Source organism: Nicotiana tabacum, chromosome 4 (genome assembly GCF_000715075.1).
Source record: "Nicotiana tabacum cultivar K326 chromosome 4, ASM71507v2, whole genome shotgun sequence".
NCBI classification, from domain to species: domain Eukaryota; kingdom Viridiplantae; phylum Streptophyta; class Magnoliopsida; order Solanales; family Solanaceae; genus Nicotiana; species Nicotiana tabacum.
The window spans coordinates 93892656-93907051 of record NC_134083.1 but is presented as its reverse complement, the minus strand read 5'-3'; the positions used below and the strand labels follow the sequence as shown (position 1 = coordinate 93907051).

Sequence of the window (14396 nt, the reverse complement as noted above, 5' to 3'; positions counted from 1 at the left end):
ACCCCCTTTATATAGTAGAAGAGTCCTACTTTAGATACATTTCTATAAAAGGTAAAAAATCTCTTGATTTTTCGATTGTCAGTTCCTCATTAATGCGTGTCGCGATTCCTGCCGTAATATCCGACTGGTCACGGATATTTCGGTCTTTTGTTATGCTAACAATGTTTCTTCGAGCTCGTTCGGGGCTAGGATCGATTTCGGGATCACGACCTCGATATTCGCGAAGGCGGGGGTTCCAACCCCGAATTCTAGCTCGGTGGGATTTGGAGTCGATCTTCAGTTCTTTATTGCCATGTTCCGAACCTGATCTACCATGTCGTAGACGAGCTCGATTTCGACCGTATACAATGTAATGTACGACTCATAATAATTGGCAATCGTATAAAAATGGATATTTTTATCTGTTCACACAGGCGGAACGAGTCGTGGAAAACTGAAATTTTTCTTCTCCACTTGAAATTAAGTATAATTTCTTCCCTTAACAAATATATTTATGACCCTCTTTACATGTGCCAAAGTATCACGGCATCAACCCACCAAATAATTAATTAAAGACACAGATGAGAAGAAAACTGGGAAGGGCAAATGCTGTACCAACTCAATCTATAAAATATGAGACGCCAAAGCCTAATTTCACATATCCAGTCAAGCAAACTGACCTCACGTTATGGAGCACCAGCACAAAGAAGCAACGATTCCTCACGTTCTCATCTTCCCTCTTCCAATGCAAGGCCCAATTAACTCTATGCTGCAGCTGGCCGAGCTCTTCTGCCTTTCAGGCCTGAAGGTCACCTTCCTCAACACCATCCACAACCAAGAACGTCTCCTCCGCCACACCAATGTCCAATCTCGTTTCGGGCAATATCCCGGTTTTCAATTCCTCGCAATACCTGATGGCCTTCCCGAGGAACACCCGCGCTCGGTCGAACAATTCGGGGACATTATCAGCTCCGTGCAGACCGTGGCGGAGCCTTTTCTTAGAGAAAATATGCTTAGAAGTGGAGCCAAAGAACCGGTGACATGTGTTATACCAGATGCCCTGTCTTATTTTGTGGTTGATATTGGAAATGAAATGGGAGTTCCAGTTATTCCCTTTGACACCATTAGCCCGTCCTGCCTTTGGGTTTACTTGTGTCTGTCAAAACTTATTGAATCTGGCGAGCTTCCCTTCGAAGGTACTCTCTCTCTCTCCCTCACTCATTTTTCTTTCTTTGTTTTTGTTTCGTAAATTCAAGTTAAATAAGATTACCACTATTTACCAGTCACCCTCCCCCCTCCCCCCCCCCCCCCCACACACACACACACAGAGAAAAGAATATTATCGCTGGACACTAGCGTTACTAGTAATGGCGTCCCAATGTAGGGAGAGAAGCCTGAGTCCTTATTATTTATTTGACAACTAATTATAATCTAAATTCTAGCTAGAAACATGTATTCGTGTCTCTCTCCCTATATGTTGGACTGAGTCAATCAGTTAAACTTCGAAGTTAGCTTTGATTTGATTAATTTTGTATTAATCAAAATTTAGATATTCGAAACTACAAGAAAATTATTATAAGTTTGCAACTTTTCTCATATCAAAATGGTGAAAGAATACATTCATCATGTTAGTCATAGTTTAATTAGTTTGAATCTCATTAAATTGAACAATGTATTAAATTTGGGGAGGAGAAAAATAAATTACATAGTAATACTAGATTGTTTAAAATGGACACGAATCACGAAAGACGGAAATGTTTCGCACTTGGCTTGATTAAGGTATTATTATATGCTAAATGTTCTTATTAAAGACGCAAAGGAGTTCGTGCGAAAATACGACGGGTGTCGGAGGCATGCACCGATGAATCATCAGCCCGGGGAGTTACTACATTCGGTCTATTCACCCTGGCCATTCATAAAATGGGGAATGGATATCGTCGACCCCCTGCCATGGGCCCCCGATAAGGCTCAATTTATATTATTTATGACTGACTATTTTTTTTAAATAGATGGAAGCCTAGACATTTGAGAAAGTCAGGGAGAAAGAAGTTATTGATTTTATTTGGGACCACATAATATACCGGTTCAAAATGCCGGCCGCGATCATGTGCGACAATGGGAAGCAGTTCATCGGCAGTAAGGTGAGTAAATGTTTCGAGGACCACAAGGTCAAAAGTATCATATCAACACCCTATCACCCTAGTGAGAACAGGCAGCCGGAGTCTACGAACAAAATCATACTCCAAAATCTTAAGAAGAGGTTGGTCGATGCCAAAGGAAAATGGAAGAAAATTTTGTCCGAAGTCCTATGGGCGTATCGTACAACCTCAAAATCTAGTACCGAGGTCTCCACGTTCTCGATGGTCTACGGTGTCGAAGCGCTAATACCGGTCGAAGTAAGAGAACCGAGTCTTAGGTTCCGATATACGACCGAAGAGTCAAACGATGAGGCCATGAGCACGAGCCTGGAACTGTTGGACGAAAGGCGCGAAGCCGCCCCCGTCCGGTTACGGATCGAAAGGTATTATAACAGGAGAGCCAACCTCCGACACTTCAATATCGGGGACTTAGTGTTAAGAAAGGTGACACTGAACACCCGGAACCCGAATGAAGGGAAGCTGGGACTGAATTGGGAAGGTCTATATCGAATTATCGAGATCACCGGCAAAGGATCATACAAACTCGAAGCAGTGAAAGGTGAGCGATTACAGAACAACTGGAACATAACCCACTTAAAACGATACTACTGCTAAGGTACGACCCCATTCATTCTTTTCTTTACATGCATTACGAATTGGACTGACACTTGCAGGCAACGGCCAAAGGATGATGCGGCTTTTAGGCCTAAAAGCACGCGTTGCACTATTTTTCCCTTGAACCGGTTTTGTCCCAAATGGGTTTTCCGGCAAGATTTTTAACGAGGCAACAGTAATCGTACAATCTTAGAACTGAAGACCGGTTATGAATCAGAGTCAAGGATCACATCAACAGTATCCGGACCCTCTCTACGATCGGCCTCGAATACTGGGGGCAATCACCCTCGGATAATGATTTTAGCAAGGAAAGAAACTTTGTGCTCAAACAGTCTGGGCTCGGTAGATAGGATTTATTGTAAGGGCCAAACGGTCAAATGAATTGTTCCCACATAGACCACTTAAGCCATAATACGAAGCGCAGATACATATTTTGTCTCCTAAAAACTACTACATTTTGTTCCTTAAGAACATAGAGCCCAAGGGCCACCTCTATACGGATCCAAGAGAACACCCCGACTCGGGGACTGTTGTCCAAGGCCAACTCGGATGGCTCGGGCTGTCGAAGCTCAGGGGCACAAAAACCTATTAGTCAGTGCCCGAACTTTAAAGGCTACAATCACCCCCACTCGGGGACTGTCATCCTGGGCAAGCCCGGACGGCTCGGGTATCGAAGCCCGGGGTAATAAGCCTATTGGGCATTACCCAAACTTAAAAGGCTACGGCCATCCTAGAAACGGCTCGGAGATGTCTGAAACCCGTAACTAAAACATAAGGCCTTCAAAAATTCCAAACCGGTCCAAAAGCTACCCTCGGCAAAATTATAATCTAAAAACTTGTAAGTAAGCTCTTTGGGGAAAGCTTCCAGTCATACAAAGCCCCCACGAGTTTTGAACAAAATTACATCGAGAATAAGTCTTGTTTGAACCTCCGAACAAGACCTTATTACTACGTGCTAAGGCATTTGAAATCTTTGCAATCGTAAAGAAAAAACCAAAAGAAACAAACTTACAAATTTCCAAAGGGAAAAAAAGAAAAGTCTTGTATATATATAAAGATCTTTACAAAGGCCAAACGGCTTCAATAAAATATACAAAAATACAAAAATAAAAAAAAATATACAAGGCACCTAAGTCTAATCTTCGCCGGAGTCCGCCTCGTCACCGGGACCATCGGGGTCTTCTCCGCCCTCGGATTCGCCGGAACCCTCGGAGCCTTCCTCATCCTCGGGATCTGCCAACTTCTTGGCGTCGGCCTCGATCCTCTTAGCATTTTTGATCTCGGCCGAAAGGTCGAACCCCCGAGTATGAACTTCCTCAAGAGCCTCTCTTCGGGACTGCCACTTCACGTATTCGATAGTGACTTTCAGGCAGTCCTGGGCTACCTCAGCATCAGCTCTGTACTGGGCCACCATCTCTTCAGCATCGGCCCTTGTTATTTTCGTCGCTGACTTGGCCATTTTAAGCTCCTTGCCAAGGGTATCCCGTTCAACAACGGCCGAGCCTAGTTGGGACTGGAGGTCTTCGATTTTTTTGGGATCGAGCCTCGGTTTTCTCCCTCGCCCCTCAAAATTGGACCTTCGCCGAGGCTAGCTGCTCCCGGGCAGTCTCCTTTTCCGAAGCCAATCGGTCCATTTTGCCCTTTCACTCCTCGGCTATGGCCTTGACCTCATCCATCTTCGCTCGATGCTCGTCGATCCGATCAAGCTTCTGCTGGACCTGCGAGTTTTGACCGTTAGTCGCCAAGCATAACTCTTCATCACTAACTTCGAAGATATTTACCTGTTCCACTAGGTCGGCATGTTCTTCTGAGCCGCATCAAACTCAGCCCGGAGATTCTTGACTTCTCATTCGCGTTGCTCGCTGAGAAGCTTATACATGTCCCTCTTCTCAACAAGCTCTTTGACCTCGGCCTCGAGTTGGCCAAGCTCATCCTGGTACCAGAGAAAGGTTTCATGGTGGAGCACCGAGGCCTGCAAAATGTGAAAAAGAAAAGGCATTAGAGTCATCAAAAACTAAATACGAAGATAAAAGTGTGTGATAACACTTTACCCGGTTTAATGCCTGTTGTGCTTCGTTGAACAAGCATAACGCATCCACGTCGTTCATTTTTGCCTGGTCTTCTTTGATTTCCAGGCACCGGAGGTAGCTAGCTACCTCGACAGGGGTGGAAAGAACCCGGGCATCCTCTGGGACGGTGATAACAACTGATCACTTCCGGCCAGGATCCGTGCTCGGAGCGGGGAACCGGTTGACCAACCTCGGGCTCGAGTTCGGCCCACCGACCTCCAAGGATGAACTTTTCCTCGGCACTGCTAAGTTACCCAACCTGGAGAAGTTTTCCAGGGCGGTTGAGTCTACACCATCAAAAGAAACATCGGAGGGGATCGTCCGCTCCATGAACCCCTTCATTGGATCGCTCCTTCGTCGCTCGGGCTTCATCGAACATGGACTATATGAACAAGGGCGATCCCGAAATTTCTATAATACCGAGTGGGGCAGAGCCGGTGACTCGAGAGGTATGGACCCTTACCTCTGTACCAGCCTCGTGAACTTGAGGGGGATTAGCCTCCGTCATTTCCCCCTCGGCTGCCACCTGTTCCTCGGGAAAGGGCGGCACGCGGGCCATAAAAAGATCATCCTCCTCGAGCTTGTCCTTGAGCCGAAAGAGTGAATTCGAGTCAGGCACTCGGGAGCTGGAGTTTTTCTTTGGCTTACGAGCCAACCTTCTCCTTGGTTTCTTCTTCTCCGAGCTCGGGGAACTCGCGGCCCACCTCCTTTTCTTCTCTCCTACTGTGGCTACAGGCTGCCCTGAAGCGAAAGGATCAACGGGCAGGTCCTCGCCCCCTGCCAAGAGCCTAATATCGATGGTCTTAGGCAAGCCTGCAAAAAAGAAGAGAAATAATGAGGACATAGTGTTGAAAAAGAAAGCCTAGTGCTTCCACTCGGAGAGAGGAATCTTACCATGAGAACGGGCCTCCCAGTGACCCTTCGAGAGCTCACGCCACGAGCGTTCGGCATAAAGAATCTACAAACAAATGCCTTTGATCTACTCTTTGAGCCGAGGAATGGCGTTTGGGACTCGAGCGAGGGATGCACCACAGCAAGCACCAATGAGAAAAGGGAAGATAAAACATAAAATAAACGTTTTAAAGGAGTTATACTTACGTGACACGTTCCACTTCTCGGGGAATAGCCTCCACTCGGCAGGGATCAAGTCTGCGGTTCTCACCCGAATAAAGCATCCCTGCCAGCCCTGATCCCGGTCCTCGTCGATACTTGAAAATGGGGCTTTGCTAGCTCGGCGAACAAGCTTTATCAGTCCCCCTCCCCCCTGGAAGATTCGGGGATTATACAAGTGGAATAGATGATCGATGGTGAACGTGCAGGAATCAATTTTGTTCACAAAAAATTGGAGGAGAATCACGATCCTCCACAGCGATGGGGGAATCTGGCCAAGGCATACTTCGTACCTCCTACAAAAGTCCAGGATGACCGGGTCCACCAGGCCTAATATAAAAGGATAAGCGTAAACACTCAGATATCCCTCAACATGGGTAGTAATGCCGTCATCAGGCCCGAGAATCACTACGTCCTTATCCGTCCAACCGCAGTCCTTTCGAACCACAGGAAGAACGGCCTCAGTAATGGAGCAGATGTACCGTAAAACTGCCTCACCTCGACCTTGGACCAGAGAGGGCTTTTCGACCTTGAAGTCGTCATTAATCGAACACCTCCTCCCCCTCCCCCCCCCCGGGACGAACATTTTTAAGGGGTGTTCGACCGTCGGTTCATCAGTGGCCGCGCCCGGTATAGACCTCTCGAGGACAACCACATCAGGGGCAGTCTCCTCGACCTCAGTGGTCGGCTACAAGGTAGAAGAAACACCTTTCTGGGGAACGTTTTTGGAAGTTTTCGCCAATTTTTTCCTAGGTAAAAGGTTTGAAAGTGTGAAGGAAGATGAGGAGATGAAGAGTAAAAACTTGCTGAGAAAATCAAGCGCGTTGGCTTAAGTGAAGGGTAAAAGAAAGATTGCAATTTGAAGAACGAAGGTAAGAATGTTGAAAAATGAAGGAAGTCAGTGATATCTTGAAGGATCGAAGGTAGGAGCTTGGTCAAAAGTAAAAAATGAATGAAGGAATGACTATTTATAGAGGCTGTGCGCCGTTTCGCATCCACGAACGACCTGCCGATCGCTGACACACGTTTGGGGTCAGTACGACGCGACTGACGAAACGTTTCAGTTTCTTTGTCGTTTAGTGTCACGGTGTGCTGAAGAAGGGATTGAAGAACTCATGCCGTTCCTCATTGTTTTCGTAAAACTTACTCTCCGAGAAACGAGGGGACTATCTGTATACGGGTAAAACCGGGCCTATGGGATAGCCCGATTTCCGATAAGGTGAATCGAACAAGACACGTGATGATAAGGAGCCAGAATCGATGCAAGGGTCTCATCGAGACAGGGTTCGGGGACACGGTGCCCGCCTTCGGGAATATCGGGCCATGACCCCAGGATCGATCCAAAACCCAAAAGACTTCAGAGAACATTATTGAGCAACCGAACACGATTAACAGAGGGCCGTGATATCCGTGACCGGCCTGGTCTCACGGTGCAGATCTCGGCACGTACCGGCGAAAATCCGGTGATTCGTTAAACGGAAGGTTTTTTTACCTTTTATGGAATTGTACCTAGAGTAGGACTCCCCTACTATATAAAGGGGGGTCTCATTGTTCATTAAACACATTATAACACGCATACCAAGGCAATATACTATTATTCTGTTATTCAAAGCTCTTATGTTTGTTGGTTAGTGTTTCATTATTATAAGCCCGGGATCGAAGACGGATACCTTATTGAGGCTGCCCTCGAGTCCAGAATCATCCCCCCTATTTTCAAGCAATTTGATAGTTTATTACATCTCTTATTTGTTTATTCTGGTAATCTTTACCGTTTGTATTGAATAAATCCACGTATCCTTAAAATCACTTACAAATTTAATTTTTATCTGTTTTTTTAGGGTAAACACATCCAAAACTGGAATGCCGCAATTGTAAATTTAACCAAACTAACTTTATATTTTCTTCTTAGACAATGACTTGGATGCATCAGTAACACATATACCAGCCATGGAAGGTCTTCTTCGCCGACGAGATCTTCCACACTTTTGTCTCATGGATTATAAGACTGATCCAAATTTCCTAGCCGCTTTGAAGCAGATTGAGCGGATCCCACAATCCCATGGTCTCATATTGAATACATTTGAAGATTTAGACAGGTCTTTTCTTTCTTGCATTCGTTCCTACTCTCCCAAAACATATGCAATTGGGCCTGTACACTTGCACTTAAAGGCTAAACTTGCTTCAAAAAACACTCCATCATTGCCCTTCTCAAATAGTTTGTGGGAAGAAGATCATAGTTCTATTAAATGGCTTGATGCGCAGCCCATGGGATCAGTAATTTATGTGAGTTTTGGAAGTGCTGTAGTTTTATCGAAGAAGGAAATTTTGGAATTTCGACATGGCCTACTGAATAGTAAAGTTAAATTTTTGTGGGTTATGAGGCCCAACATTTTGAAGGGAGGCAAATCAGACGTCCAATTTATGAAGGAACTTGCAGAGGGTTGCAAGGGAAATGGCTACGTAGTGAGTTGGGCTCCACAAAAGATGGTACTGGCCCACCCATCTATTTCTGGATTTTTAACACATGGTGGAACTCAACATTGGAAAGTGTCATCGAGGGAAAGCCCATGATATGCTGGCCACTATATGTGGATCAGAGAGTCACAAGCAGATTAGTAAATGAATTATGGCAAATTGGGTTGGACATGAAGGACATGTGTGATAGATCAACTATAGAGAGAACGATAAAGGATCTGATGGAAACAAAAAGAGACGAGTTCAAGAAATCAATTGAGGAATTATCAAAGTTGGCAAAACTAAGTATTGGAGAAGGTGGTTCATCGTACAATAACCTCGACTGTCTCATTCATGACATCAAAGAGTTGGTTAGAACTAAAGAAAATGGAAACATAAGAACGTGACATGCTAAGCTTGTGTTTTTTTTATTTCTGCTGCCGAATACTACAGTAGGTATCAGTTTGGCATGGGGTCCTAAAATTTGTCGTCGTTTTCTTCTGCTGTTTTCTTGAAAACTACTGCTTTTTCCACGGAAGAGAGACTTCTTTGTTACTTTCTCTTTGTCTTGATGACTAATTTTGTTTCGTTATGGAAGCAACGAACATAAACTATGAATTTTGGACTGTGACCAATCTAATAAAAATTGGGAAAATACATTATCACCGTTGTGATCAATACCAGTTCCAGGAAAAAGTAGTATAATGCACGCACCAACCATCTTTCGCCACTTAATTTTGTCTTTTTATTACTTATTTTATTTTTCAAATTTTACAACATTTCTTTTATTAAAAGAAATTTTTTTTTTTACTTTTCTTCTTTTATTTTTCTTTTCTCTTACCCTAACTAATATCATTTCTCAAACATGTAAATCAAGCGGTGATTTCCGACAAGTCTTTCTGAATTGTAAGAGCAAGAAGCGGAACTAGCTTGAAGAATCTGGTAACTAAACCAAAAATCTCACCGTAGAAAAGAAAATACATCCACCTCCAAAAAAGAAAATCATGAAAATCAGCCAGTCCAAAAAAAAACCCATCTTCCATAAAAAGCTACCATCGTCAAAGAGAGACGATCAATGAAGCACCGTAGAAAAACTAGCGAAAATCAACAGGTTTGACCGGAAAAAGATTCACTCGCGCCAGAAATATTTTTCCAGTGAAAGATGCTTTTTTCTTTCTCATCCCAATCTCTCAATTTAAAAATCTTTAGTCAAAATTAACCTTTCATTCACAATAAGCACCCATTCAACACCAAATCTGAAGCTCCACAAATTGAATGCAACCTTTAGAGTAGAACAACTAGATTTTCTCCTTTAAATTCTTTCGCCTGAAAAGGTTTATTTTAGCTTTTATTAATAAAAAAAAGAAGAAGATAAAGCAAACAAAATAGTCAATGCTCCAGCTTGACTACAACGGAAATTTGGAGAATAGAGTTTGGCCTCTTTGATGGGTTAGTGTAGTGGGGTTTAATTGAAGAAGAGAAAGAAGAAGGAAAGAAAAAAGGAACAAGAAAAGTCAAAGCAAAATAAAAATGTAAAAATGAAAAAACAATCAGATATGGGGCAGTTTTTTTTGTTATCACGCGCTATAATTGCGGGTAAAATGTTAAAGATGTCACATCAGCTCAAAAAGGTCATATTTACTACTCTATAGTTTAAACAAAAACAAGGGGATGATAAGACCCTTACAAAATATAAGGGTGCATTAATAATTGGGACAATTCTAGGTAATTATGTATTATTCCTAGAAAATTCAAATTTTGACATTTCTTTATAAAGTTCTTTCGAGAGAATGAGACGACGCTATATGTTCTCCCTCTTCAAACATAATTTGTGGTTGAGAATTTTTATTCTATGCTTTAGCCTAATCATATGTCCAATCCCAATTGATCTTAATGTGCCTTCCATCATCATTGTACATCTACGCATATCATTCATATGTGCATTTACATTGACAATTCATCAACTTTGTAGCCTGTTTGGCTAAGCGTCAAAAATCAGCTTATTTTAAGAAGTGTTTTTCTCAAAAATACTTTTGGTGAGAAACAATTTGTGTTTGGTTAATTAATGTCAAACTTTTAAAAATTGATTCTAAGTGTATTTTTCTCAAAAGTACTTTGGAAGAGAAGCTACTTTTTTCTGCTTCTCCAAAACTGCTTCCGCTTCTCCTCAAAAACACTTTTTATTCTTTCAAAAGCTTGGCCAAACACTTCTAATTTGAAAAAAAAATTACTTTTTTTGAAAAAAAAAAATACTTCTAGGATTGGAAAAACTTAGCCAAACAGACTATTACTCACTTTAACTTCCGTAAGAGTACAAGTTCATCTAAAATTGACTAAACACTCGATATATTGGGACGTAGATTATGCCTTCTTTTGACAATAAAACAACTTTTGATTTTTCTTTTTTCGACTAGATGTAGTTTTGTAATATTCCATAAATTTGAGAGAGTTTTGTTCATGAAAATAGATTTTGCAAATAAGAGAAGTGTATAGAGTAAAATATGTTATGCTACGTGGTCGTCCAAAAGAGGGACACGTGAAATTTAAGACGGGGATAGTTAAAATTGAAGGTAATTATCCCGTCTGTCACCGGAAAGAATAACGCTCATAAAGATGCAATAAATACCCTCTGCCCTGTAGCATTTAGTGGAGAATATTCTACAGCATTTGGTGCATTGCCCGTTACAGAGAATTTATGCTCACCGTTACACTTTCTTCAATGGCCCTTATAATTGACATTAAAGAAGGGCATAATCCTAGAACCTTGTTCCCTAGGTGCAACTATAAATAATGATCTATGTTATCATTATAAAGGACACGATTTTCTTGGCAAACTGACGCTATAATCAATAAAAAGCTTTATACAATTTTACTTTCTTGTTCCTTGGTTTCATCACTGTTGTGCCCGGAAGCTCTGCTCCCAAATCATTATTCTTCGTGATTTTATCATCATTTCAAGGCTAAGTATTGTGTATTTCTTTAATTATTTCATTATTTCAGGATCAAATTAATTCACTTGTCTAGAAACCACGTATAAATTCAACTGTACCGTTTTACGGGTAAACAGTTTGGCGCCCACCGTGGGGCCTAGACATCTGTGTAATTAAGTTAATTCTTGCCTTTTTTACTAACGTGTTTTGGCTATTTATCTTAGCAAGAATTCATAAGAAATGACAGATAACTGTGTTAACAAAACACACAATCCTGAGGTTCAAGGAGACCAGACTCATCTCGAGGATTCAATCAGTGACACCCACAATGAGGGAAACGATGCCACGCTTGTAACGATCTGAACGATCGTTTTGAGTGTATTATCCCTGATCCCCTATTTACTGCTTTTTCCGTGTCTTTTTCTGCTTATGTGACTTGCCGGGAGGTTATTGTTGTGGTTTTGGATTGAATTGGGACACTTAATCCCTAAACGGAAGCTTAAGTCTTAGAATTTTGACCGTAGTTGGAACTGTATGAAGACGACTTTGGAATGGAGTTTCGTCGATTCCGTTAGCTTCGTTGGGTGATTTTGGATTTCGGAGCATGTCCGGAATGTGAATTAGAGGTCTGTAGCTAATTTAGGCTTGAATTGGTGAAAATTGAATTTTTGGAGATTTTGACCGGTAGAGGACTTTTTGATATCAGGGTTGGATTCCAATTTCGGAAGTTGGAGTAGGTCTGTAGGGTTGAATATGACTTGTGTGCAAAATTTGGAGTCAATCGGACGTGGTTTGATAAGTTTCGGCATCGATTGTAGAAATTGGAAGTTTCAAGTTCATTAAGTTTGAATCGGAGAGTGATTTATATTTTTAGTGTTATTTGATGTGATTTGAGGGCTCGAATAAGTTTGTATGATATTTTAGGACTTGTTGGTATGTTTGGTTGAGGTCCCGGGGGCCTCGGGTGCATTTCGGTTGCTTAACGGATTGAATTTGGACTTATGCAAATTGATGAAGTTTCTGGTTCATGGTGTTTTTTGCACCTGCGGAGGGGAGACTGCACGTGCGAACTCGTACGTGCGGAAGGAGGAGCGCAGGTGCGGTTTGGTCAAGCTTGGTTTGTGGGCGCATGTGCGAGATTGGCCCGCAGAAGCGGAGCCACATCTGCGAAAGATGGAGTGCAGAAGCGGACGAGGCCTGGAGTAATATGACGCAAAAACGGAGTTCGGTGGATTGGTCAGGGGTCGTAGGTGCATGGAAAAGGCCGCATCTGCGATGCCCGCAAATGCGCAAGGCTGTCCGCAGGTGTGAAGAGAAAACCGCAGAAGCGGAGAAGGATTTCGCAGGCGCGTACTCGCATATGTGGTCCCTTCATCGCAGGTGCGGAGGCTGAGGGGAGTAAGTGGCTTGCGCAGAAGCGCTCTTTTCGCCGCACAAGCGGACATGCAGGTGTAAGCCCAGGCTCCGCAGGTGAGGAAATGCCTGGGCAGAACCTACTGAAGCGAGACTTCGAGATTTTTGGACATTTTCATCATTTTGAGCTCGGACTTTGGAGGTTTTTGAGAAGGTTTTCGAAGAGATTACTAAGGTAAGATTCTTGTATTTATTTTTCTTCAATAATGATGTTTCCCCATTGATTTCCCACATAGTTGGTGTGTTTTTGAGGTGAAATTTGGGGGTTTGAGGCTAGGGATATGAAAAGTGAATTTTGGGGATTTGCCATTTAGTGTCGGATTTTAGTAAATTTGATATGGTTAGACTCGTGAGCGAATGGGCGTTCATATTTTGTGACTTTTACCCGATTTTGAGACGTGGACCCGAGTCGGCTTTTTAGGTCGGATTTCAGAATTTTTGTTAAAGTCTTAATTTCATTAATTAGATTAGTCTCTTATAGTTGTATTTATGATATATAACTGTTTCTCTCTAGATTTGGGCCAATCAGAGTGGGATAATCGAGGAAAGGGCAGTCTTGCTGATTGATTGAGCTTGGTTCGAGGTAAGTGGCTTGCCTAATCTTATGTGGGGAAAATCCCCTTAGGATTTGGTACTGTTGTGATATGTGAGCGTCGTGTATGTGAGGTGACGAGTGCGTACACGGGCTACTTATTGCAAAGCCCGATTTTCATTGAGTAGTGATTTATTTTCATGTTAAGTAAGTTATACCAGCATGTGTAGTTATCCTGTTAGTCTAATATCCCATGTCTACATGCTTTAACTGCTTATTTCAACTCTGTGCAACATGCCTAATTGATTTCTTGCTTTTCCTTGATCTTTATCAGTCTTAACTGTAGAATTCTTGCTGTTAATTATTGTATTTATCGGTTTGACCTGTGTGTTTACTTTTGAGACTACGAGGCGGTACCTCGGGAGTTCTTCCTGCATATTTACTTTCGAGACTACGATGCCGTACCTCGGGAATTCAACCTATATATTTACTTTTGAGACTACGAGGCAGTACCTCGGGAGTTCTTCCTGTATATTTACTTTTGAGACTACGAGGCGATACCTCGAGAGTTGTCCCTGTATATTTACTTTTGAGACTACGAGGTGGTACCTCGGGAGTTCTTCCTGCATATTTACTTTTGTGACTACGAGGCGGTACCTCGGGAGTTCTCCCTGCACATTTACTTTTGAGACTACGAGGCGGTACCTCGGGAGATCTCTTTGCATATTTATTTTGGGACTGCGAGACGGTATCTCGGGAGATCCCCTGCTGTTTAATCCTGTGTGTTGCGCTGCTATTTTTGTTGTGTTTTCCTTTTTGTTAAATTCCAGTCTCTTCTTATATTGCTACATTTTCCTGCTTTTTTGTTATATACCAGTAGGTCCTGACCTCACCCCATCACTACTCTACCGAGGTTAGGCTTGACACTTACTGGGTACCGTTGTGGTGTACTCATGCTACTCTTCTGCACATGTTTTTTGTGTGCAGATTCAGGTACTTCTTATTAGCCTCGCTATTAGCTAGGAGTGCTTGCTGCTGCACGGAGACTTCAAGGTGCATCTGCTGCATTCGCAGACCTCGGAGTCCCCCTCTATTCTCTCCTATGTCATTTACCTTACATACTTCTTTTGTTAGACTCTGGTGTATAGAGATACTA

At 42.6% G+C, this 14396-nt stretch overlaps 1 pseudogene; it reads left to right on the top strand.

Moving 5' to 3' along the window:
- Positions 1 to 69: 69 nt before the first annotated feature.
- LOC107819782 (7-deoxyloganetic acid glucosyltransferase-like) lies at positions 70 to 8920 on the top strand (annotated as a pseudogene).
- The last annotated feature ends 5476 nt before the right edge of the window (positions 8921 to 14396 follow it).